This window comes from Sminthopsis crassicaudata, chromosome 1 (genome assembly GCF_048593235.1).
Source record: "Sminthopsis crassicaudata isolate SCR6 chromosome 1, ASM4859323v1, whole genome shotgun sequence".
Taxonomy (NCBI): domain Eukaryota; kingdom Metazoa; phylum Chordata; class Mammalia; order Dasyuromorphia; family Dasyuridae; genus Sminthopsis; species Sminthopsis crassicaudata.
In genome coordinates this window covers 67,880,201-67,907,614 of record NC_133617.1, presented here as the reverse complement: position 1 = coordinate 67,907,614, position 27,414 = coordinate 67,880,201, and the positions used below count along the sequence as shown (strand labels likewise).

At 36.4% G+C, this 27,414-nt stretch overlaps 1 long non-coding RNA gene across 1 annotated transcript in view; it reads right to left on the bottom strand.

Annotated features, from left to right (window-relative positions):
• Positions 1–27,414, bottom strand: part of LOC141565722 (uncharacterized) — a 59,940-nt gene that overhangs the window by 30,275 nt on the left and 2,251 nt on the right. The window contains exon 2 of the long non-coding RNA XR_012489101.1: positions 8,895–9,012. This is a non-coding gene — a long non-coding RNA (uncharacterized LOC141565722). The remainder of the gene's footprint in view (positions 1–8,894; positions 9,013–27,414) is intronic.

Genomic DNA, 27,414 nt, shown 5'->3' with positions numbered 1-27,414 from the left:
GCATCACCAAAATTTCTCCCAGTATCCCCCACCCTCCCTTTTCCACACTTATCCCCTTTAATAAATAATATTTTAAAGGAAAAATAAGGAAAAAATCAGCAAAACTAATTAATACATCAAAAATTCTAAAAATACATGCAATGTGCCATACTCCCAGAAATCCACTTCTATAAAGGGTGGGAATATCTATGATTTCTTTTTTACTCAGTTTTGTTTCTATCTGTTTAATTTAAGCTAAAATTATAGTTAGGGTCTCTAAAGCCTAACACATCACAGCTGTTTAGTTTATGGCAAGACATGTGCATTAATAATAGTTTACCTTCGGATACATTTTAAAATCTTCAAAGTGTTCTACAAATGCTATTATAATAATCCACTACAGGTGAAATTATCTGTATTCTAGAGATGAGGCTACAGACTTGGCCACAATCACACAGCTAGTAATTATCAGAGACAATATTTGAACCCAGTTCTCCCAGACTCCCATGACATAGCTCTAACCACTCTGCGGCTCCATTGCACCAGATGTGAATTGTCTGTGATGTGCACCGGCAGAGAGAGAGTAACCACAGAAATAACAGTATCTGGATTCAGAAAAATGCTGAAATATCAAGCCCCAATCAGATTCAAAGAAAAATCAAATAACTTTAGAGAACTCAGCTTAATTGCGTTTTTAAGTCTATATGAAAGGTTGAGAATGGAGCTGTAGCTCTTTTAAAAAAAATAAGCATAAGTTTCAGTGTATGAACCCATTTATTTACAAAGATCCTAACTACCACAGTCAAGGAATCCACAGGAGGTAGCGCTCAGTTCAAGATCTCTCATCAAAGTACTGAGGCCCCAGTAGGGGGAGTCAGGAGAATAATACTTAGTTATAAGTGATCACAGGCTAGTTCAATGTAGGCATATAATTTTAGAATCACAGAATTAAGAGACGTGTGAGGGATGTAGAAGACCCTTACCCAAAATGACTACTCAGAGATCCTTCAGTAAAAAGCAGAAAAGTTGTTTATTGAAAACCTCCGGAGGATAAGCCGCCCATCATGAGATAAGAAAGAGAAAGCTCGAGGTAGGAGGGCTGAAGAAGTATTAAAGATACATAGCTTTTATACCAGAAATTACATCACAAGTAAGAGAGCATTGAGAAGGGGAGGGGGAGGTATCTAATTGTTTATTGCTATTTGGAAAGATTGGAATGGTAGATTTGTTTCCCTGAAATCTCCTGATTTCTAGGGAACAGAAATTCAGGCCTTCAGGCTTAATCAAGCAGGTAATGGTCCAGCTAATAATAGACTAATATCAATAAATGTCAAATACTGATAAATGTCATCAGCTCAAGTTAAGTAAATATGTTTATTGCTGGCCAACGCTCAAGTAAATATGAGCCTGCACATATTATACAGGTTGTAGGGGAAACACAGAAATAATGAAAATAGATACAGAAAAAGAATTCATACATTCCTGTAAGTTCTTCACCTTATCTCACTCCATTCCATACAGTTGGAAGGTCCTTAAAAGCCATTTACTCCAATGTCTTCACTTAATAGATGAGAAAACAAGCTGAGAGAGATTAAATAATTCTCCCAAGATCACAGAGGATGTAGCAAAGCTGGAATTTGATCACAGATCCCTTGTCTCAATCTCAAATGCTCTTTTATACAATCTTTTGTCTCATCTGGCAATCTCCTTGCCCAACCCTCTACACACACACACTCACAGACACAGACACAGACACACACACACACACACACACACACACACACACACACACACACACACACACACTGCTACTTTCCAGAAACCTCGATCACCAATTTCTTTCTATCTTATACCACGTTCATTCAACAATGATGTATACGGCACTGTATTAAATACTACAAAGATAAAAGAAAAACACTCTCGAGGTGTTTACATTCTACGAAAAGATAATACATTTAAACTGACATAAATTTATCATGAAAACAGAGAGAATACTAGAGAGGGAGTGGGGAAGAGCTTTCCACAGGATGAGGCTGCCTAAGCTGGGTCTTGAACCATGTTAAAGATTCTGAGACAGATGACATAGGAGACAGATGGACAGCGGAGCCTGGGGAATGTCAGACAGTTTTGTTGAAACTTAGAATGCATGGAGGAGATCGATGTTACACAAATTCTGTGAGGGACTTTAAATGTCAAACTCAGGAGTTTGTATTTCATCCCACAGGAAATAAAGAGCCACTAAAAATTTTAAGTAAAGCAAAGATAGCATCAAACGCGTGCTTTAGGAAGCTCCTTTTGGCAGAAGACCCGTGTCTCGCTTGGAGAGGAGACTGGAAAAGGCTTCAGAACTCTGACCAAATCCATAGTATTTGTTAAGTGCCACCGGCACGGTGCTAAATATTGGCGATGCAAAGGCCATCTCTGCCCTCAAGGAGCTCGGAGTGTTCCGGGAAAGTCAGTGTGCAAACAACCAGGACCAAGCCAGATGTGGATGGAGGTGTGAGATTTCCGCGGAGGAAGGGCGCCCGCTTTACGGAGAGGCCTCGTACGAGAGGTGGAGACGTGGCAGAGAAGCCGGGAAAGTCAGGCTTAGAGAGGACGGAGACTGTCTCCGCTCCAAGGGACAGAAACAATCTGAGAGTCTCAGGAGAGGAACAGCGTGACACGGGGCTCCCGCCTGTGTCTGAGGGAGGCTGGAAGGAGTAAGAAGACTAGAAAGATAGAAGGGGCGGAGCTTTAAATGGAACCGAGGAATTGTGCTTTAATTCTGGAAGCCGCCTTTTAGTTCAGAGTGGGGGGTGACATGGTCACGCGTAGTTTTGCTCGATTAGTGGGGATGGCTGGCTGGAGAAGAGCCGGGAGTGGGAGGGGCTGAAGTCCCAGCGCTCCGGTAACGGTCCAGCTCTGCGTGGCTGGGGGCCCACTTCAGGGCGGCGGGTGTCAGGGCTGAGGAGCAGGTGCTTGAGGAGATGCTTGGCCACTGACTGGAGAGCGTGGGAGGAAAGGGTGACGCTAAGGGTCCCAGCCCGGGTGGGAGTCCCCTCGGCAGGAGCAGATTGGAGGAGGAGGAATCGGGGAAAGATAACGGGCTCACAGCCGGACCTCCCGGGCGGAGCGGGATGATGAGCGCTCCTGAGGCTCCCCGCGGAGCTCCGCCCCTGCTCCGCACAGCGGAGGAGAGATGCTGCGCTCGGCCTGCTCCGGCCGTCCCCTACCGAAGTTCGGGCCTTGCGCTCAGGCCTCCCCAACCTCAGCCTCCCCCCAGCTGCGGGGGACGGAGTTCGCGTCCCCGGAGCCGCCGCCGAGCAGGGACCCCAGGGACCGCGCTGAGAAGGATGCGCGCCGGGGGCTCCGCGGCTGTCCCGCAGCGCCTCCTGACGGCCGAACCGGGATCGCGGCGCCAAACTCCGTTGCTCTCACGCCCCGGAGAGGCGACCCCCGTGAATGAGGGACGGAGCCGGCGGAGATCCCCACGGGCCCGCCGTCATTCCCAGAGCGAGCAGCGGAGGCGCAGCCAGGTTTGGGGGCTTGGAAACGTCACAGCGGGGGTGGTGGTGGGAGGTTTTCCGGCGCAGGCGCCTCCGCGGCGCGGTAGTTGGTCCGAGTAAGTTAAGTGCTTGCGGCTCCACAAGCAGCTCTGCCTCTGGCCTGAGCTCCTCTCGGGCGGCTGTAATCCCTGGGAAGAGGCAGTTAGGTATTACAGGGCTACACTAAGTGTCCCATAGAATAGAACCTGCGGCACGTTAATGCGGCTGAGAGAGTTTGTAAAATGCTTTGCTAAAACTCCGGCAAACAAAAGAGGGAGGGAGCCAATACCAGGGGCAAAGGTTTTGAAAATTTAAGAGATTTTGTAGGAACATAATCAAAAGCTCGCCTAGGGCAGAATAAGGGCTTAATGAGTGATTTTTAATTCTAACAACAACAAAGTTACAAAACAAAAGATCTTCCATACAAAATATGTAGAGAAGTGACGCAAATTCATAAGCCTAAAAGTCACTGCTCAGTAAGTGCACCAGGGTATGAACAACTTCTAAAAACTACTACCATTTGTAAATTAGCATTCCCTACATGGGAAAGTGCTCTAAATAGCAGTAAAATATGAGATTTCAACTTATAGCCATCAAATTTTAATTTAATTTTTAAAATTAAATACATATTTTTACTTTTGAAGACAGCAAACTTGCTGGGGGTCACACAGCCAGGAAGGGTCAAGTGACTGAAGTCACAGGGCAGGTGCTCTATCTGCTGAGCCATGTAGCTGCCCCAGCTAAGACATTTTAAATGATGATAAAAGACAGAAACATTTAGCGATATAGATCCTGGGATGTATCTAGAAACGGGTTTATTTATCTGGATTTATGTGGGAAACAATTTGGAAATGTGTAAGAAAAATTACTAAGTTGTCCAGACACTTTGGCTCAGCTATCCTATTATGAAGTCATATATTTCAAGGAAAAAATATGGCTCAGAAATGCCAAACTATTCCTAGCAGCACTTCTCAAAGCAAAAATCTGAGAATGTGTTTTCACTGACAAAGAAATCATAGCATAAGGAATAACCAATATGACAAATTTGAAGAAAGTCAGAAGACTTGGAGGAATTGACACTGAGAGAATTGTCAAACCAGGACGACAATAAAAATGGCACAACTCAGATAAAATGCAACTTCCAATATTAACTTAAAGGGTGTATATGTGACCCAGTGGATTAGCCCATTATTCCCACTCTATTTAAAGCAAACAGAAGTGCTAAGCCCCAATATATTTATTAGGGGAAATTTATATATTTCAAGGTAGTCAAAAGCAGCATAACAGAAGGGACAATATCCTTTAAAGACAAATAAGGCAAACAGCAAAAACAGACCCACCTACAGGAGCCGAAATAGGGATGATGTAGGTGCCTCTCAGATGCCTGCCACAGGCTGATAACAAATAATCAACAAATTGACTAAGGAATCCCCCTTATAAGTGGGAAGAGAGTGTTGTGGCATATTACCACAACCACCATATGAGATAGGTGCTGTTTGTCATCTTACAGATGAAGAAACTGATGCAGTAGAGGTTAAGTACCTTGCCAAGATTCACAGTAAGACAGGAATAAATCATAATTTATTCACCCACTTTTCATTACTTTGTAAAGGAGTTGCTTCCTTTTCTTACTACTAGTGTAATTACGTAACCCTATTCTCTAAAAGCTATCACTTTGTCTAACTATTCTTAGTCATCTCTGTCCATACATTAACGCTTCTTCTCATCCCAGTCTTGGAAGGTCATTCATTCTCCTCCTACTTCACTTTTTCCAACTCCCTTCTCTCTTCTCCCCTCTGATTCTTCCCTCTTTTTCTCCAATTGGTCATTAAAAATAAAGTGCAATTAAATTGTGGTAATGAAGTGATTGGCTATTAAAGAGAACCACTAGGTGGCCCCTCACAGTTGCAGTAGCCTTTAGGAAACCTATAGAATTTTAGCAGGCTGCTACATCTTTGAATACCATCCTGGAGAGCAGCAGTGGCTGTGCTTCTGAGGACAGTCTGCTTACTGCAGTGATGGAAGTTCCCTGACAAAAAAGTGGACCATCAAATCCCGACTCCTCTAACATGCAAGGAATACACTCCGCACTGTTTGAAAGAACACCCAGACTGATTCTTGAAGTCACACACTATTGAACACATGCACAGAAATTATATTTGATGGTGACTTGCTTTAACTAAGGTTCTACCTTACACATATGAGAAAGATAATAAAAAAAAGTGAGTCATCAGCCAGTTAATAAACATTTAGGAAGTGCTTCTTATGGCCTAGGCATGGGGATCACCAATACAAAACAGTCCCTACCCTAAAGGAGTTGATGATCTAAGAGGAAAGAGAAAGTATCTGATTAGGTGCATGTTGGAAAAGTTTAAAATCATGCAGTTGCGTAGAAAATGAAGAGAGTTGTCTGGCTTGGACATTTTGGGAGCAGCTGTTCCTTCTACCCTCCAATCAGAGGGGGAGAAAATCCTGATGAGGTGTGATTGGCAAAACTGATTGTTATAGGATAATGAGGTTCCTCACAGGTTCCTGGGGGCATGCTGAAGAAAAAAAAAGGAAAAGGAAAATTCCTTGAGGAGACATGGGAAGAGAGGCAAAGTACTGATGGAGTTGTAATTAGTCTAGCCATTTTGGAAAGCAATTTGATTTTATACCTGAACTATACATATTCTTTGACTCAGCAATATTGCTACTAAGCCTATACCCCAGAGAAATCTTTTTTAAATTTTTTTATTTTTTATTATTTTTTTTTCTGAGGCTGGGGTTAAGTGACTTGGCCAGGGTCACACAGCTAGGAAGTGTTAAGTGTCTGAGATCAGATTTGAACTCGGGGCCTCATGACTTCAGGGCTGGTGCTCTATCCACTGCGCCCCCTATCTGCCCCTACCCCAGAGAAATCAAAGTTAAAGGGAAAGAACACAAACATAAAGAAGATATTTATGGCAGCACTTTTTGATGTAATCAAGAACTAGAAAATAAAAGTTTCCATCAAATAAGAAATGGCTAAACAAGTTATGTTTCGTGTGTGTGCGCACGCATGTGTGTAATGGAATAAATACCATTATGCTAAGAAATTATGAAAGAGATGGATTCAAAGAAACCTAGAAAGATAGGTATGAATTGATACATAAATGAGCAAAACTAGAACAATGTTTTTTTTTTAGCATAACATTTTGTTCTCAGCTCTACTAACAATGCATTAATATACCTGTTTTCCCACATTCCCTCCAGCACTTATCATCTTCCCTTTTTTGTCAATTTTACCATTCTGATAGGTATAAGGTAGATGTGGATAGTATATAGGTTTTTCATTGGTATTTCTCTATTATTTAGATTTAGAGAATTTTTCATATGGCTCTTGGTAAGTTGGCCTCTGAGTTGCACAATGGATAGAGTGCAGAGCCTGTAGACAGGATAAATCATTCCTGAGCTCACATCTGCCCTCAAACACTTACTAGTTATGCGATCCTGATAAATTACATCTCAGATGTAAAATGAGTATCTTTGCCAAGAAAACCCCCAAAGGGATTGTATTGGACACAATTGAACAAAATTGATAACTTCTGATTTCTTCCTCTGAAAACAGCCTTTTTGTATCCTGTAATCATTTATCAATTGGGGAGTAATTCTTTTTCTTATGAATTTGAATCAGTTCCCTATATATCTTAGAAATGAGACAGAGAAACTTGGTGCAGAAATTTTTCCCCCCATTAACCTACTTCTCTTCTAATTTGAGTTGTATTGGTTTTGTTTGTGCAAAAACTTTAATGTAATTAATCCATTTTACTTTCTGTGATCTTTATTTTTTGTTTGGTTATGATCTCTTTTCCTATCTGTAGCTCTAACAAGTAATTTCTTTCTTTGCTGCTCTGATTTATGATGGGTGATTAGAACAGACTAGGAAGAAAATTGACTTTAGTAATTTCTTTCTTTGCTCCTCTAATTTACGATGGGTGATTAGAACAGACTAGGAAGAAAATTGACTTTAAGAGATTTTTGAAATCTTAGCAATTATTAACCATGATTTAGCATTTTACTTACCTCCTGATTTCTAGTATTATCACTAATCTGAAGCTTCTTTTCAAAAGTTATCAATGAACTCTTTCTTTAAAATAAGTTTTTATTTATATATTTTGTTTTTTGTTTTTATATTTCATATTTATTAATATAATTGTTTCATTTATATATTTATATAATGATATCCATATAATTATATTATTTATTTGTATTTACATACAAATAAATCTTTTTTGGATCTTTTTTCTTAAGTATTTTGTTTATTTTTATATCATTAACCATTATTGTAATTTCCCTTAGTATTCCTCTCCCTTTCCCCAAGATTCATCCCATGTAACAAATACTACTTTTTGGATTAAAAAAAAAGAAGAAAAATAGAGAGGATAAAAATCAATATAAATGACCAATATTTTGAAAAAAATCTAAAAATATGAGCAATATACACTTGTGGGGGGTGAGAGGAGTTTTCTCATATATTTTCTTTCAAACCATGCTTGTTTTTTTGTAATTTTGCAATATTAACTGTTAAGTATCTCTGGTTGTTCTTTCCATTTACATTGCTGTAGTTATTGTGTAGATTGTTTTCTTGGTTCTGTGTACTTTATTCTCTTATCAATTCATATAACATTTTATGTCTTGTAATGCTATTACATGTTTGACTATCAATTCTTTCTTTATACATAGGTCTAACAGATAAAATATTCCATGATCCCCTCATTTTAAAACAAAAAAATTAACCGGGCAGGCAATTTAGAAAACTAAGAAACCAAGAAATTAAATATTGCTGATTAAGTGCCAAAATAGAACTCTAGCAAATCAGAGATTAATAAAGTTTAAATCAAAACCAAAAAACAAAAAAAACAAGCCAATATACAAAATTAGTAAACTAGGAGCTTTTTTTTTTTTTTTTTTTTTTTTAATCCAAGGGGTAGTATGTATTGGTCATGTAGATTATAGTGGGTCTGTCTTGAATTGTTTTTCAGAGAGGGATGAATAGATATTTCTACTTCACATACTCTTATCCAAGGGAGATTGATTTTTGCCAGGAAAGGGGCCAGAGGTTGGTAACTTTGTTCTCCCTAGAGAGAGGTTACTAAGGTAAAGTTATATCTATCTTCCTCCTCTTCCTAAATATTGTTAGTATAGAGAAGAGAATTTCTAGGTTCAAGCTGAACTTTGCTATCTCTTAATGGAAGAGGGACTAAGCTACATACCCAAAGTCAACTCCTGTCCATTAATGCCAGTTATGCAAAGAACACATGTAATGAAAAGCAAAGGAATCAGTTTATCCAAACCGGGAAAGAGAAAACTGAGAAGGTATGGAAATGGAAATATACCAAGCAATATAAAGAATATTCAAGATCTCACCCAAGGGGAAATTCTCCAAAGTCTTTAGTGTAGTAAACTAAGGATAGTGACATAATAGAGATGCCAACTCCTCTCCATGTTGGTTTCTTCTTCAAGTCTTACTCTTTTTTTCAGAAACCTGAAAAAAAAATTGAAACTATATGTCTTTATTCTCTCTTTTCTTAATTAAAGCTTTTTATTTCCAAAATACATACATGGATAATTTTCAATATTCACCATTACAAAATCTTGTGTTCCAATTTTTTTCCCTCCCTTTCCCCACCCTCTGCCCTAGACAGCAAGTAATCTATGTTAAACATGTGCAATTCTTCTATACATATTTCCACAATTATCCTATTCAAGAAAAATCAGATTAAAAAGGAAAAAAATGAGAAAGAAAGCAGAATGCAAGCAAACAACAACAGAAAGAGTGAAAATGCTATGTTGTGATCCATACTCAGTTCCCACATTCCTCTCTCTGGGTGTAGATGGCTCTCTTCATCACCAGATCATTGAAACTGGTCTGAATCATCTCATTGTCGAAGAGAGCTATGGCCATCAAAGTTGATCATCACATAATCTTGCTGTTGCCCTATACAGTGATCTTCTGGATTTGCTCATTTCACTCAGCATCAGTTCGTGTAAGTCTCTCTAGGCCTTTCTGAAATCATCCTGCTGATCATTTCTTACAGAACAATAATATTCCATAACATTCATATACAACAATTTACTCAGTCATTCTCCAATTAATGGGCATCCACTCAGTTTCCAGTTTCTGGTACTACAAAGAGGGCTGCCACAAACATTTTTTGCACATGTGGGTCCATTCCCTCCTTTAAGATCTCTTTTCTGATACAAGTCCAATAGAAACACTGCTGGATCAAAGGGTATGCACAGTTTGATAGCCCTTTGGCCATAATTCCAAATTGCTCTCCAGATTGGTTAGATCACTTCACAATTCTACCAACATTGTGTCAGTGTTCCAGTTTTCCCACATCTCCTCCAACATTCATCATTATCTTTTCTTGTCATCTTAGCCAATCTCAGAGGTGTGTCTGAGGTGTACCTCAGAGTTGTCTTACTTTGATCAATAGTGATTTAGGGCAGCATTTAGTGACTAGAGATAGTTTTAATTTCATCTGAAAATTGTCCATAAACTCTGACCATTTATCAATTGGAGAATAGCTTGAATTCTTACAAATTTGAGTCAATTCTCTATATATTTTAGAAATGAGGTCTTTTATCAGAACCCTTGATATAGATTTCCCCCCCCTCCAAGTTTACTGCTTTCCTTCTAATCTTGTCTTTATTGGTTTTGTTTGTACAAAAACTCTTTAACTAAATATAATCAAAATTATCTATTTTGTATTCAATAAAGAACTCCAATTCTTCTTTGGCCACAAATTTCTTCCTTCTCCACAGATTTGAGAGGTAAACTATCCTTTGTCTTCTAATTTGCTTATAATATTACTCTTTATGTATAAATTGTGAACCCATTTTGACCTTATCTTGGTATAGAGTGTTAGATGTGGGTAAATGTTTAGTTTCTGCTATACTAATTTCCAATTTTCCCAGCAGTTTTTGTCAAATAGTGAATACTTATCCCAAAAGCTGGGGACTTTGGGTTTATCAAATACTAGATTATTAGAGTCACTGACTATTTTGTCCTATAAACCTAACCTATTCCACTGATCAACTACTCTATTTCTTAGCCAGTACCAAATTGGTTTTGATGGTGCATCTTCATTCTAAAATGAAAGCCAAAAGCCCAGGATTTCTCTTTTCCCAGGTTTTCATCAAATGACTCTCTTGTAGGCATGAAGGATTCATTAATTATCTCTTTCAGAGAGGTATTATGTAAATGGACTTTCACTCTCAAATTATAAATAGATAAATTAAAACCATTAGCTGATGATTTAAAAGAAAGAACCAAGAAAACTAAAGTATCAAAAATGAAAAAGGTGAATTAACAACCAAAAAAGAAATTATTAGGAATAACTTTGCCCCACCCCATCTCCCACAACAGCAAGCAATATGATATAGGTTATACATGTACAATGTTTTAAACATATTTCTATACTAATCATGTTGTGAAAAATGTGAGGAAAACCATGAGAAAGAGGGGAAAAAAAGATGAAAATGTCATGGGCATAATAAGTCCAGAATTGTCTTGGATCTTTGTATTAATGAGAATAGCTAACTAATTCACAGTTATATAATATTAACTCTACTATGTACAATGTTCTCCTGCTTCTGCTCATTTCACTTAGCCTCAAACTCATGTAAGTCTTTCTAGTTTTTTCTGAAATCATCCTGATTGTCTTTTCTTAGTAGCAGAATAGTATTTTATCATAATCATATACAACTAATTTTCCCACATCCCTTCTAACATTTGTCATTTCTCTTTTCTGTCACATTCACCAATCTGATAGGTGTGAGATGGTATCTCAGAGTTGTTTTAATTTGCCTGTATCTAATCTATAATGATTTAAAGTATTTTTCATGTAACCTTAGATAGCTTTGATTTCTTTTACTGAAAATTTACTATTTATATCCTTTGACCATTTATCAAGTAAAGAATGACTTATATTCTTATAAATTTTACTTAGTTCTCTATATATTTGAAAGATAAGATCTTTTCCAGATAAATTGGTTATAAATTTCCCCACTCCCCAGTTTTCTACATTCCTTTTCATCTTGGCTGTATTAGTTTTGTTTGTATAAAAGCTTTTTAATTTAAATTAATCAAAATGATCAGTTTTATGTCTTGTAATATTCTCCAACACTTTTTAATTTATAAATTCTCTTCTTATCCATAAATATGACAGATAAAAATATTCTGATTGCCTCAAATTTGCTTATAGTATCATCCATATGTATATATCATGTGATCTACTTTGCTATCCACTTTCATTTTTATGGGTGCATTTATCCCATTCACCTTCATAGTTATCATTATTTCCCTTCATTCCCCCCCCTATTTATTCTTCTCCCTATCTCCTTTCACCTTGTCCCTTTTCAAAAATGATTTTTCCCCCTGACTGCTACCTCCCTCAACCTACCTTCCTTCTATCAGTCCTCCCCATCCCATTCCTACTCTTATTTTTTTCTCCTCTTACTTCCCCAAAAGGCAAGATACAATTCTATACTCAATTAAGTGGGTATATTATTCCTTTTGAACTAATTCTGATGAGAATAAGCTTTAAGCATTGCCTGACACTCCCTCTTCCCCATTTCTTCCTCCATTGTAAAAAACTCTTGTTCATGCCTCTTTTATGTGATATTAATTTAAATTTATCCCTTCCAAGCTCTCCCTTCCCCCTCTCCCAATTCATTGTTTTCTTCACATTTTAATTTTATTTTCTTGATATCTCACCATTGTCAACTCACACATATGCCATTCACTTATGCATACTCCTCAGTACCCTAATAATAATAAGAGTTCCTAGGAGTAACAATTATCATCTTCTCATGTAGAAATGCAAACAGTTTAATTTTATTGACTCTCTTAAAATTTCTCTTTCATGTTTACCTTTTTAGGCTTTTTCTGAGTCTTGTATTTGAAAATCAAAATTTCTATTCAACTTCTGTCTTTTCATCAGGAATGCTTAAATTGTTATGCCACAATTCTCTTCTATTGTCCTGACTCAGTTTCCTTGATTATCCTGACTCAGTTTCCCTAATTGTTCTACCTCAGTTTATAATTGTTCTGCTCAATCCTGCAAGACTACCCTTTTCTCTTAATCAGAATATTTGAAAGGATAAAAGATCTTATATTTAGAATATCAAAATGCCTCTCCCCATCCCAAGCTATCAGAATATCAGATACCGTCTTATCAAAATGCCTCTCCCCATCGCTAGGATTCCTCCCCCCATTATGCCATCCCATCTCAGGGGGTTCGATCCACCCTGTCAGAGTCCCATTCCTGCTCTCAGCATCCTGACTCCGCCCCTGCCCACCCCTGCTTCAGTCTACCCCTTGAGTTTAAGCTGTTTGTATATATGTCATTGAGAACTCACATTGTTTGCTGGATTCTTGGAGACTAGTTTCATTCAGCCCTGGGACCAAACCATGGATCCATTTGGTCCCAGTAAATCTCTCAATTTTAAATAAATTATTAAATACTCTCTAATCTCTATCTTGCCTCAGTTTCTTCAGCATTACAGAATTCTCTCAATTACATTAAATAACCAATTTTGCCTGAAGAATTATACTCATTTTTGCTGGGTAGGTGATTCTTGATGTTAACGCCAGTTCTTTTGCCCTCTAGAAGATTATATTCCAAGTCTTCTGATCCTTCAGCATAGGAAGAAACTTGTACTGTCCTGACTATGGCTCTATGATATTTGAATTATTTCCTTCTGGCTGTCGGCAATATTTCCTCTTTGACCTGAGAGCTCCTTAATTTGACTACAATATTCGTGGGAGTTTTAATTTTAAGATCTCTTTTAGGTAATGATCAATGGGTTCTTTAGATTTCTATTTTACTCTCTTGTTCTAGGATATCAGATCAGATTTCCTTAAAAATTCCTTGAAAGATAATGCTCATGGCTTTTAGGTAATCCAATAATTCTTAAATTATTTCTTCTCAATCTATTTTCCAAGTCAATAATCTTTCCAATGCCATTTCACATTTTCTTCTATTTTTTCATTGTTTTAATTTTACTGTTTCTTATTGTGTCATGGAGTCGTTAGCTTCCACTTGCCCAATTCTAACTTTTAAGCAATTATTTTCTTTAGGACCTCCTTTTCCATTCGCCTAATTACACTTTTTAAGGAGTTTTTTTTTTCCCTTTGGGGAATTTTTATGCCTATTTTTCTATATGGTCAATTCTTCTTTTTAGGAGCTCTTTTCCACTGGATCTTTGGGCTTCTTTTACCATTTGACCTAGTCTATTTTTAAAGTGTTATTTTTTTAAATAGTATTTTATTTTTCCAAATACATATGAAAATAGTTTTTAACATTCACCTTTCCAGAACCTTTTAAAATTCCAAAATTCCCCCCTTCTTTAAGACAGGAAGCAATTCAACATAGGTTAAACATAGACAGTTATTCTAAATATATTTCCATATTTATCATACTGCACAAGAAAAAATCAAATCAAAAGGGGGAAGAAAACATGAGAAAAAAAACAAGAAAACAATCAATAACAACAAAAGATGAAAATACTATGCTTTAATACACATCTAATCTCCATAGTTCTTTCTCTGGATGTGGATGGCACTTTCCATCATAAGTCTATTTATTGGAATTGTCTTGAATCACCTCATTGTTGAAGAGTCATCAAAGTTGATCATCACATAATCTTACTGTTATTGCGTACAATGTATTCCTGATTCTGCTTGTTTCGTTCAGCATCAGTTCGTGTAAGTCTTTCTGGGCCTTTCTAAAATCATCCTATTTATCATTTCTTACATAATAATCATATTCCATCACTTTTATACATCATAACTTATTCAACTATTTCCCAGTTGATGGGCATTCACTAATTTTCCAGTTCCTTGACACACAAAAAGGACTGCTACAAACATTTTTGTACACGTGGGTCCTTTTTCCTTCTAGAGCATTTCTAAATCAGTATTGATTCGAGAAAGGCAAATTAAGACAACTATGAGGTATCACTACACACCTCTCAGAATGGCTAAGATGATAGGAAAAAATAATGACAAATATTGGAGGGGATGTGGGAAAACTAGAACACTAATAATACATTGTTGATCATGTTGTGAAATGATCCAAGCTTTGCTGAAGAGTAATTTGGAAGTATGCTCTAAGGCTATAAAACTGCATATCTAGCAGTTTTTCTACTGAGGCTATACCCAAGGAGATCATAAAGGAGGAAAAGAGATCCACACATGTAAAAATGTTTTTAGCAGCCTTTTTGTGGTGGCAAGGAAACAGAAAATGAATGGATGCCCATCAGATGGGGAATGACTAACTAAGTTATGATATACGAAAGTAATGAAATATTATTGTTCTATAAGAAATGATGAAAAAGCTGATTTCAGAAAGGCCTGGAAAGACTTACCCACACTGATGCTGAGAGAAACAAGAAGAATCAGGAACACATTGTACATACTATTAGAAAGATTATTCAATAAACACCTATGAAAGACTTGGTTCTTCTCAGTGATTCAGTAATTCAAGGCAATCCCAATAAACTTTAAATATTAAACACTATCTGAATCCAGAGAGAGAACTATGGAAACAAAGCAAATCAAAACATGCTATGTTAACTTTTTTTTTTCTACCCTCCTGGTTTTTCTCTTTTATTCTGATTTTTATCTCCCAACATTTTTCATAAAGAAATGTTTTTTTATAAAATTAATATACATATATAACCAGAAAAATTTTTACATAGTGATTTAGAGTATTTTTCACATGACTAGAAATTTCTTTAATTTCTTCATGTGAAAATTGTCTGTTCATATCCTTTGACCATTTATCAATTGGAGAATGGCTTGTATTCTTATAAATTTGAGTCAATTCTCTATACAGTTTAGAAATGAGGCCTTTATTAGAAACACTGGCTATAAAATGTTTTCCCCAGCTTTCTGCTTCCCTTCTAATCTTGGCTACATTAGATTTTGTTAGTGCAAATTTTTAAAATTTAATGTAATTAAAATTATTCATTTTGCCTTTCATAATATTCTCCAGTTTTTCTTTAACCATAAATTCCCCCATATATCTGAGAGGCAGATTATCCCTTATTCTTCTAATTTGGTTATAGTATCACCTTTTATGTCTTAATTATGAACCTATTTTGACCTTATAGGGTGTCAATGCCTAGTTTCTGCCATGCTAATTTCCAGTTTTCCCAGCAATTTTTTGTCAAATACTGAGTTCTTATCCCAAAATTTTGAGTTTATCAAACACTAGATTGTTGTTATAATCATTTACTATTGTATCTTGGAACCTAACCTATTATACTGATCAACTTTCCATTCTTTAGCCAGTACCAAATGGTTTTGAAGACTGCCACTTTATAATATAATGTTAAGTCTGGTACAGCTAGATCACTTTTCTTTGCATTTTTTTTCACTAATTCCTTTGAAATTCAGATGAATTTTTGTTCTTCCAGATGAATTTTGTTATTTTTTCTAGCTCTATAAAGTAATTTCTTGGCAGTATAGTTGATATGCCACTGAATAAGTAGATTAATTTAGGGAGAATTATCATTTTTATTATATTAATTTGGCATACACATGAGCACTTGATATTCTTCTAATTGTTTAGATCTAACTTTATTTGTGTGAAAAGTGTTTTATAATTGTGTCCATATAGTTTCTGGCTTTGCTTTGACAGATGGACTCCCAAATATTTTATATTATCTATAATTATTTTAAAATGGTATTTCTCTATCTCTTGCTTGTGGGCTTTGCTGGTAACATATAAGAAATGCTGATCATTTATGTGAGTTTATTTTATATCCTGCAACTTTGCTAAAGTTGTTCATTATTTCTAGTAGTTTTTTAGTTGTTTTTCTTGGAAAATAGATCATCATATTCTAATTTGCTTATGGAGTCATCCTTTGTGCATAAATCATATACCCATTTAGAGAATGTATTATTTTAAAAGTTTTTTTGTAGCCTCTTTTACCAAGGTGTTGACTCTTTTTTCATTATTTTCCTGCGTCACTGTTGTTTCTTTCCTAATTTTTCCTCTACCTCTCTTTGATTTTGAACCTCCTTTTTGAGGTCTTCTTGGAATTTTTTTGGGGGGGAGAGAGGGATAGAGGATTGAAAAAACTGTGACCAATTCACATGTTTTGCATGTAACTGTTTTAACATTGTTGGCTTCTTTGGGATTTGATCTTCCCTGTCACCATAGAAACTTTTTGTGATTAAGTTTTTATTTGTTTATTTTAGTTTGCTTAGTTTTCAATCTATTTCTTAACCTTTAAGTTTATATTAAAGTTGAACTCTTCCCCTGTGGTGAAAAGGGCATTGTCTCAAAATTTAGGGTTTTTTTGTGTTGCTGTTTATAGAGCTATATGAGAATGGGAGTTGTATCTGTAAATTTTCAGTTTTTCTAAGGTGGTCATTGCCCTTCTGGCTTGAGCTCTGGTCTCTGAGTTACCACAAGCACTCTTTTTTTGCCCTGGAATTGTGCAGAGTCCTGTTTCTGCTAGTGCTCTGGGACTGTGATCTGGAATCTCATATGGGCAATGCCCCCAGTGTTAGCAAAGAGGCCCTTGTAATCTTCATCTGACCCCCTTTTCCTCTGTGGGCTGAGCACTGCAGAAATTGCTGCCAATTTAGTTGACCCCAAGACTTCTGCTGACTTGCTGGGGTACAGTTTGTACTGGCATAGCATGCACTGGACTCCACTCCACTCTCACTCCAATGAAACAGAACTTTTCTGGGCCTTTTAAGTTGTCTTGGGCTGAAAAAGTGTTTCATCCCTCATTTTTTTGGTCCTGCTGCTTTTGAATTCTTTTTGAGTCGTTATTTTAATGTTATTTGGAGAATATGAGAAAGCTCAAGCAAATACCTGTTTTGACTCCTTACTTGCATTTATCCTGAAAATCCAATCAAATGCTAAATCTTGTAGTTTCACTTTGCTCTTTTTTTTCCCCTGAGGCTGGGGTTAAGTGACTTGCCCAGGGTCACACAGCTAGGAAGTGTTAAGTGTCTGAGACCAGATTTGAACTGGGGTCCTCTTGAATTCAAGGCTGGTGCTCTATCCACTGCGCCACCTAGCTGCCCCTTACATTTTGTAGTTTGTACCCTTAAAATACTATTGTATATGTTTCTTTCGCTTTACTTTTATAGCTTAGTCATAGTTAGGCCTTCGTTATCTCTCATTGGAAATATTGCCAAAGACTTTGGTTGGTCTCTTTCCTTCCAGTTTCTTCTTATTACAAGTAATCTTGCATTGCTAAGGTGCTTTTCTATAGCACAGATCTGCCTGATTGTTATCATGTTCTATGAGGATCCAACAAGAATCTGTATTCCAAAGAGGATTTCCATGTTGAGTTACACTTTAGCTCAGGAGCCAAAAGCTGTGAAGAAAGCAAAAATTTACCAAATGGGTATGGTTGTAAACCTGCTTCAAGAGAAAATGAAGTAAAAAAGAAATTTTGCAGAAAATGTGAATGCAATGATGAGGCACATAGATGTAATAAGGATGAGCCTGATAGAACTGTAGTAATTTTCAAACTCCTGGTATCAGATCCTATTAAAAAAATCTTCTCTTCCACAGTCTAGGAAGGCAAGTGAAGTTGTGTCAGAAAATATTAATTTTATGAGAAGAGAAAAAAATTGTAGACCAGAAGCAGAAGGCAGTAAGGTCTTGCTGTGAAATCCTGTTTAGCAACTCAGTGCTTGAAGGTTCTTTAAGTGCATCTAACCTATAAGATGATGCTTGTAATCACTATAAAAAGCTACACAGATGATGCCACATGTGGTTCTGCTATTAAAAGATTTTCTGTCTCATATGCTCAATACCCAACCAATGACTTTCAATCACATTCCATGGTGAAACTTTTCACAATGCTTTATTTTTAAAGCAGGTGGATGATGTTCTTGGTCCCACCACATTCCCATCAAATGAAACAAGAGTGACAACTCCTTATTCCCAGCACTGCGATTCAAATCTATCTCCAAGAAGAAAAGTGCCATCTTAACACCATGAACATTCTAAAAGTGGCAAAGAAGTCATCTATACTCCAGATAACAAAATGGAAGATGCAGTTGAACATAAAAAATATCTGAGAAGAAAAAACAAAATCTTTTTGAAACTAAAACCAGGCACCTCCTACCCTTCTCCCCCCACCCCTGAAAAATTACCAAGGAGTAAAGAACACAAAAAACCTTTACTTCTCAAAGCCATTCATTTAAGCTTCTTGTTGAACACTATGTATCCATTTAAATGTTTTCAGAGCTGCAGTATATATTGACACAAAAGGGTCTTTTTTATTTAAATGTTTAAGACTGAGGTGTTTTGAATATTTAGCCATTTGTAACTTTGCAATTAAAAAAAATAACCACAAGTATGATCAATTTATCCTTCCCCCATCACTGAGCTCTAATGGCTCCCTATTATCTCCAGGATCAAATATATTATCTGACATTTAAAACTCCTCATAATCTGATCCTTTCCTATCTTTCAGTCTTCTTACACTTTAATTCTCCTCCTTGAACTCCAGTTGTACTAATTGCATGCCTTTTGTAGTGGCAAATTCCCATGCTCAGAATGCTCTATCCCTCAATTCTGCCTCTCAGTTTCCTTTTCTAAAGTCAGCCCAAATCCTTTCTAGCTACTAATACATTTTTCGCTTCAGATTGCCTTCTACGTATTTTGTGTATACACACACACACACACACACACATATACATATATAAACGTGTGTGTGTGTTTCTTGTATGTATTCTCTTATTTACTGTTGTCTGCATCATAATGTATACATCTTGAGAACTGGAATTATTTTTGTTTCTTTTTTTCTTTTTGGTATCATTAGCACTTAGCATAGTGCCTGATATATAATGTTTAATAAATACTAGTTGACTGACTGAGGGATGTGAGATGCAGAATGACATACATACATTTTGACATATAACTAATATGTGGATTTATTTTGTTTATGAGATAAAAAAAATCTGAGGATGAGATCTTTAGAGGAAGGGAAAAAGATGAGTGATCTTAAAAGAAAGGAAAATAGAAAGATTAGGTTATTGACACATTTAAAACATAGAAGAGAATAGAAAACATTTAAAGGGAGATACAGAGAAGTAATACAATTTTAAAAGTGATTTTTTTAAAAAATAGAAAGCTGATTGTAATGTACATGTTTTTTTTCTGTTCTTTATGCATAATAAGATGTTATGGGCCAGAACTTGAAACAAGGTGCTAAGTCACTGGAATTGATAGAGACAATGCTTATGTATTTAGTTCATACCTTTAGAGTTCACACCTTTAAGAGAGTTCACACCTTTAGAAAGCATATATAAGCTAGGAACCTCAACTAGGATTGACTTCGGGAGATTCACAAGTCAGAGACCCACAAGCCCACTCTCTCGAAGGCAGAGTCAGATTTATTCCATTTTCCACCTTTGTGCTAGCTGGAGGCTGAAGGACAAACCTTTGGATTCCGAGACATTCAGAGGGAGCTCTTGGAACCAAGGAGAGAGATAGGCCTCTAAGAAAGCTCACCGGATCCCAGAAAGGAGACAAGATTAAAAGGAAACAATAAAGAATCTGGACTTTAACTCCTGGCTGCATTTAAGGTGATTGTTACTCTGAACTGAAACTAAGGCAGCCTCCAGAAGCTCCCCAAGAAATCTGCTCCCAGAGAAGATTATAATTTAGAGAAGAACATTACAGTAATACTTATGTTAATTGTTGATCTAATATAGAATAAGCAAAAAATATTTAGGAAAAAGTTTCCAGTGTTCTTTAACACATTTGCCTCAAAATGATATTTAAACAAAAATCTAGAAGAAAAAACATTTATCTGCTGTGATATAGTGGAAAAAACAGTAGGCAAGTCATTTCATATAGATGAGCCTCAATATTGTCATCTATAAAATGAAAAAAAAAATTTGTCTCACATTCCTCAGTTGTGAAAAAAAGCATTTTGTAAACCTTAAAGTAGCTGTTTTTGTTTGTAATTGAGAATTACAGAATGGGATTCTGCTACTATATAAGTTACTCTTCACACAAAGAAAACCCAGGTATAATCCTTGACTTCATTATCCCCTCTATATTCAACCTATTGCCAAGGCCTATTTCATCTCTGCATCTTCTATACACCTCGTTCTCTCCTCTGATACTGCCAGCATTTATGCCTGGACTATTACAATAACCTGCTGGTGAGTTGGTTTACCTCAAGTCTCTTCCCACTCTAATCCATCCTCCATTCAGCCACAAAGTAATTTTCTTAAAACACACACCATTTCATCTCCCTACAGAATTAATTCCAGTAACAAATTCTCTTTCATTCAAATCCCTTCATCAATTAGCTCCCTTTCACCTTTATAGTCTTTTTATACTCTATTCCCCATCAGAACTTATCAATTCAATGACACTGACTTCTTTCTAGTTCTTCAAACAAGACACTCCATCTCTTTTCTTTAGCAATCTCCCATGTCTGGAATATTCTACTCTTCCACCTACTGGCTTCATTTAGGTCCCAAGCAAAATTTGATATTCTACAGGAAGCCATTTCCACCCCCTCTTAATTTTATTCTTTCTTGATTATTGTCTATTAATCCTGCATCTAGCTTGTTTATATGTATCTTTGTTTCTTGTTTCTTCTATTAGACTGTCAACTCCTTAAACATAGGAACTGTTTTTGTTTTTTGTTTTGTTTTTGGTAGCCCTAGCACTTAGTACAGTGCGTAGTACATAGTAAGAAATGTTTACTGAGTGACTACTAACAAATTTTACATTTTTAAGAATTACTTTTTTTTTTAAAGCATACTATTAATGCCCCGTGCCTATTATATTAGTCTTTATAAATTCTCCATAGATGGAGTCTATCCAAAGTTCTAGTGACTTTCCTCCACATATCATAATGTTGTCTGTATACTAACTGAATCCATTAATTGTTTCTCACGGTCACTGTATGAGCTTCCTTTTCTGCTCACTAATCTCTTTGATATCTTCTTGATATCTTTACCTGCCCAATTATTTGGGGGGTATGTTGCAGTCTATTTATGACAACCATGTACTTCCTATTGCCTTTTAGGTGACCTGTAGCTTTTATTTTTTAACTAAATATACTGTGTTCTTGTTGCCTTAGTAGGTATGATAAAACGAACTCAAGTCAGACTCTTTTTGCATCTTTCCAAGGATAACCTATAATCCAGCCTTCCATTTAGCTAAAATTTCCTTTTGTCTACAGTTTCATTTAAAGTGAGAATGTCAAGATGAATATGATTCATTTCTTCCAACCTGAAACTCTTTAATTGGTTACTAGACAAAGATGTTACATTTAGAGCACCAACAACTAAGTTAGAATTTAAATATGATCTAAAATGTGTTAATTTTTTGTATTTTCTTTTTTTCTTCTTCTAACAGTCTCTGCAAAAGGCCCCTTCTTCCCTAGAACTGAAGGCACCTTTTGTATTTCTTTTGTTTCAAGAGTTGCTACAGTCAAAAACTTTATCACCAGCTAGTTTAGTGATGAGCATTTCCATATTTAGCTAGTTTGGTTCTTGGAAAACAAACAGGCTGTTGCTAGGACTGTTCTCAAAGCTTTTAGGACATGGTAGAACCTGTCAGAGCTTGTGCTTCACTGGAATAGCTTCCAAGAACCCAAGGTCACTTCCTTCTTCCTGAGATCTTTGACAACTTCTCTCTACCCCCAATCCCACCAACCATGCACCACTTATTTTTTCCTATTGTTAACTTTCTGACTCTTGGACTCCCCTCATAGTGGTTTCCTTGGGGCTGAATCTCAGAACATCTTAGCTTTCTTCCACACTGGACAATTATTGTACATCAGCCTAGTTCTTTGCCCTTAAGTGATTTTTAGGTGAACAGAAGTGGACCTAGTTGAATACTATGTATTTTCCTCAGATTTAAGGTAGGTGACAAAATCATCGTGAGGTTTGTTGATTAGATGCAGCCAATTACCAAAAAAGCAGAGAAGGAAAACTGTACTAGTTTTGTAGCAGTATTTTCTTATAGTAGTATACTTTTGTTATTAATATTAGAATCTTTTAAAACATTTTAAAATTAAAATCTTTTAAAAAAATTAAAATCTTATGACAATATAAAGCACTTTGCTGAGATTAAAAAAAAATGTAATAGGAAAAGCAATGGAACCTTCCCTGTCTATCATTCCCAACATGGAGCTACTAGGAACTCATTTACCAGGCAAATATAATTTTCCTCAGAATGTGGAATTTTAAGAGATTTACCATGTTTTTCATTTGGATTTTTATTCACTGGAGCCATTTCCCATTCCCTGTCTTCACATGGGAATATTAGCCCGTCTCATCATTTCCTATCCATATGCTCTCATAAATCTTACCCTAGGCATCAACTGCGTAGCTGGGTACCTCTCTCTAAATCTTCTGATACTGCAGAGTGGCCAAGGGGATGGGGGAGGTGAAGGGACTATCTATTGGTTATCTCTGTTTTCTTTGTATGACCAGCCTACTTCCTTTCCGGGTCATTTGATGATGATATAATTTATTTCAGTGGTGTAAAACTTAAACCGAAAGGGATTCCTACTAGTTACATGTTAACTTGGAAAATCACAAATGTACATTATTTGTATTTGTTCTGAATTTTATTTTGTTAAGCACCTTCCTATTACATTGTAGTCTGTTTTAGGTTTTGTGGGATACATGACCTCTAATATGATTCCTTTGTTTCATACAATTTATGAATAATTTTTCATTACTAACATATGACAATCCTCTCACACGTACTAAAACCTCTGAATGACATCCTGGATTACCTGTAACTTTAATACTTCACAGTATTTTTTTTTTAACTGATAAAACTTTGAAAAGCTTGGGGTCATTAAAAAGCACTATACCATTTCCTAAAAGCAATCCAATTGGCCCTTTTTCCTATAGCTAATTTTTGGGCTCTTCTCATCCAATTGTTAAGTCTAGCCAAGCTATTTATGTTTCATTGGGCCAGCTTCATCTAATTACATGAAAGAATCTGGACAAAAGATGTTCTTCCAGTATATAAACTTATTTTTCTAATTCTACAAACTATTTAGGAGAATGGCCTATGCATATATTCATATATATCAATATTGATGAAGGGGAAGAAGGAGAAAGCAAGACTTTCATAAATGATAATCTATAGTAGGCCATATCTTTATGAGTCCTATAATTAACTGAAAGCTATAATCTTTTGTTGTTGGTTATTGAGTTGTGTATGACTCTTTGGGACCCCATTTGGGATTTTCTTGGCAGAGATACTGGAGTGGTTTGCTATTTCCTCCTTCCACTCACTTTACAGATAAGGAACTATGGCAAACAGGGTTAAGTGGCTTGCTCAGGGTCACACAGATAGTATTTGGAGGTCCCATTTAAACTCAGGAAGATGAAAGTTTCTTGACTTCAGGTCCAGTTCTTGATCCACTATGCCACCTAGCTGCCCAAGCTATAGGTTATAAAAACTATTTGATTCAGTAGAGAAATGCTACCTCAAAGCCTCTCCTCCACTAGGATGTCTCTCATATATATGTTAAAATTATGAGTCCTTAAATGAGGAGGCAACTTTGCTCAAAGTCTGTTGTCTTCATCCTTTTCACCTAGTTTAATTGGCATCTCCCCCTCCTGCTCTTTCTTCTTTTTCCTTAGTCTAACACTTATATAATTTCTTAAAGCCACTTGTATTAAATTGTATGTATGAAGTGTATCTTTGGAAATTGAGTTTAGATTAGTTTAGATTAGGAAATTAGTAGGAGAGCAACTAGGTGAATACTACAATTCCAATTTCCACTTGTCTGGATTCAATTCTTTCCTTAGAGAACCAAGGAGATGTGTACTCTACAATTTTTAAAAGTTCAGTGATCTCCTCCCAAGTTATAATTAAACCTTGATTTTTTTTTATCAATCTGACCAAGTTTTCAACACATTTTCCCTTGAACTGGAAAAGCAGGCTGTTTTCAAACATCTGCCCCATTTTAGCTGAAATTCTACTTTAGCTCTTTAATAAAGTTTCCTTGTTGTACCCACCCTAATTTCTGGGTCAGAGATACTTTTCCACTGGATCAGGATCAGAGGCTTTTCCACTGAAATCAGGATCCTGGCTGCCCCACGTTGGGCACCAAAATGTAGTATTCTCTTCTCTAAATTGTAATCGTTCTTTTAGAAGCAGCTTTCTTGGGGAGCTTCTGGAAGCAGCCTTAATTTCAGTTCAATAGTCCCAAATGCAGCCAGGAATTAAAGTCCAGCTCTTTTATCGTCTCTTCCAAGATCTTATCTCTTTCACTTGGGAATCAGCTAGTTTTCTGGAGCCTTCCTCTCTCCTTGGTTCCCGAGAGCTCTTGTCTGAATGTCTCTAGCCAGCACAAAGGTAGAAGTGGGAATGAATCAGATTCTGCCTCCCAGAGTGTGGGACTGTGGGTTTCTGTGGGCTTGTAGGAGCTCCTTGCTTATATGCTGTACACTCAGCATACACCAATCATTTCATCACTAGGAAACTGTTATTTATTGTAGGATTAAATCACTGCTAAATTAGATTTAACCACTGTCTCCTCAATTCCACTCAGTACCTTGTTTCAAGTTCTGGCCTATAACATCTCCTTGTAGGGTCAGATCAATCATACTGAATTAGATAATTATTCTAATGATTTAGCACCTTGTAAGAATCCTACCAAAAGACCACTATTGCTTAACATTATCAAAAGATGCCCACCCAATTATTTTTGGGATTACCAAAGGTGTTTGCTACCAGCATTATGACCAGAGCAGAATCCTAATTTTCATTAGACTGCTTAGTTTTCCATATATTCCTGTTTGTGGGTGACATTATGCCAATTTCATCAACTTCTAGAGCAAAAGCTCCTAAATGAGATCCATAATCATGCAAAAAGAGTTTGGCCTATTTATCCAAATAAACAAGTGGATGAAGGGTGCCTATTGTCATTATGGGAATATAATTTTTTTTTTTTTTTAGCAGTGATCCTTATTCCTTTTTGTTGTTGGCCCCATTGAGAGGCTGGTAAAGCCCAAGCCTTCTCAAAAGAATGTTTTTAAATGCATAAAATAAAATATATAGAATTGCAAAGAAAACTAGTTATATTGAAAAATATTTGTCAAAATGTTTAAAAACTCCAACAAGTTCACAGAAGGGTTGAGCCTGTTTTATAGAGATGATTCAATTTCTATATATTCACTTTATTGCCAAATGTGAAGCACTTTTATTTGGGCATTAAGTGAACTATACTTAAGTGATGCAACAAATTATTTTGGACATTGAAAGTACAAAAATGCAAGTTTCCATTGTAAGCAGCTTGTAGTGGAAAGTACAAGGTACTTGGATTAAAAGACCTGGGTTCTAGCAACAGACTGTGTAAACTTTTATCAAGTCAGTTAAGGAGCCCCAAGTTTGAATTCTGGCTCTTATACTTACTTATTCTAGGTTGTGTCAACTCTCTTGATTCTGTTTCCCCCTCTGTAAAAAGAGATCTTATAGTGACTGCTTTACGTAGTTGGCAGGAAAGAAGAGCCCCAAATGACCTTTAAAGGTATATTATATATCTCTCTTCTTTGTGTACTTCACAAACCAGTCAAACTACTCTTCTTGGTGTTCTTCACATACATTATATCCTGTCTTTGTGTCCTTGCACAGGCTGACCCATATGCTTGGAATGTATTATTTTCTTCACCTTTGTCATAGAATTCCCTGGTTTTCTTAAAAGTTCAGTTACCTTCTATATGAAGCCTATTCTGATCTGTTCAGTTGCTAGTCAGTCTTTCCTCTTACCTTAAATTCATTTTATATGTATTAAATACATCATGATTTTATAAATGTCTGCCCTTTTAGAATTTAAGCTTCTTGAGAAGGACTGTTTCACTTTAGCCTTTGTATGGTGTCTAATTTTCTAGAAGACCACCATGACATCAGGATGATTATTTCAGGACAAACAAGTGAATTGGATTTAAGTGAGAGAAGGCTGTGCAAATTCACCAGCCTCACTTTGTCCTCTGGAGCCATCTGGGTTCAATGGCAAGATATAGATCAGGATGAGTGGAGATGACTCTGCATGCAGTAAACCACATTGGCTTTTTTAAGCTATGGTCTTTAACAGGTCTCAGTTTGATTAAGGAAAGACCCCATCAGCAATTTAAGCTAAGTAAGAAAAGACACAGCAAGGGGCAGCTAGCTGGTCCAGAGCACTAGCCCTGAAGTCAGGAGAACCTGAGTTTAAATCTGGCCTCAGATACTTAACACTTCCTGGCTGTGTGACCCTAGCTGTGTGATAAGTCACTTAATGCCAATTGCCTCAGCAAAAAGGAAAAAGAAAAAAAGAGAATGGCTTTTTTTACTTAATTAAAAAAAATCTGGGAGGGGAAGACCCTCTGAGTTTCAGGCCAAAACAGAAACAATTGCTATTTCTTTTCTTTTTCTTTTTAAAAAAATTATTATAACTTTTTATTTACCAGATATATGTATGGGTAATTTTTCAGCAAATTGCAAAACCTTCTGTTCCAATTTTTCCCCTCCTTCTCCCTACCCCCTGCCCTAGATGGCAGGTAGTCCCATACGTGTTCAATCTATTAAAGTATATGTTAAATATGACATATGTATACATATTTATACAGTTATCTTGCTGCAAGGAAAATCGGATTTAGAAACAAGGTAAAAATAATCTGAAAAGGAAAAAAGAATGCAAGCAGACAATAACAAAAAGAGTGAAAGTGCTATGTTGTTGTCCACACTCATTTCCCAGAGTTCTTTCCCTGGGTGTAGCTGGTTCTCTTCATTACTGAACAATTGGGAACTGATTTGGTTCATCTCATTGTTGAAAATGGCCACGTCCATCAGAACTAATCATCATATAGTGTTGTTGTTGAAATATATAATGATCTCCTACTTCTGCTCATTTCACTCAGCAT